Here is a 671-nt window from a genome sequence, read left to right as displayed (position 1 = left end):
GGAAAGGGGGGGGCCGGTCCGGGGCGCGCGAGGCCTGGGGGGAGAGGGGGAGGGGGAGGGGGACCCCGCCTGCGGCTGCACCGGCCCGGGGGGCGGCGGGGGCGGGGGGAGGGGGCTGGGGGGGCGCGACGAGGCGGCCGGAGCTGCTGCAGACCCGGGGAGGGGGCGGTGCTGACGGGCAGGAAGGCCGACCAATCAGGGGAGGCGGGGGGCCAGGGAGGCGGGGCCGAGGAGGGTTGCTCTTTGGAGGGAGAGGCCTTTGTTACTGCGGCCCGGCCCCTACCCCCTCCCGCCCCCTCGATCCACAGGGCTTCCCACCTCGGATCCCTAGAACCCCGGGTCTGGGACACTTTTCCTGGAGCCCACCTCCCTCCTGCTTCAGGTCCCAATCTCATCCTCCCTCAGACCCAGAAATTCCGGCCCCCCAACCCCAGGAGTCCGGCCCCCAGCCCCCTCAGGCCCAGGAGTCTGCTCCCCAAGTCCCCACCTCCCCCAGACCCAGGAATCAGAACTCCCAGCCCCCTCTTCCTGTGGGACATAGTTCCGCTTCTCCATCTATTTTCATGAATAACACTGGCTTTGGGGTGAAATTTCCTTCTTCCGTCCATCCCAACCCTCATCCCCAGGATAACAGGGGAATGGGGAGAGACGGGGGGGGGGGGGGGACCTGA

The sequence above is a fragment of the Orcinus orca genome, chromosome 20 (genome assembly GCF_937001465.1).
Source record: "Orcinus orca chromosome 20, mOrcOrc1.1, whole genome shotgun sequence".
Classification (NCBI taxonomy): domain Eukaryota; kingdom Metazoa; phylum Chordata; class Mammalia; order Artiodactyla; family Delphinidae; genus Orcinus; species Orcinus orca.
Note: the sequence above shows the minus strand (reverse complement) of the source record.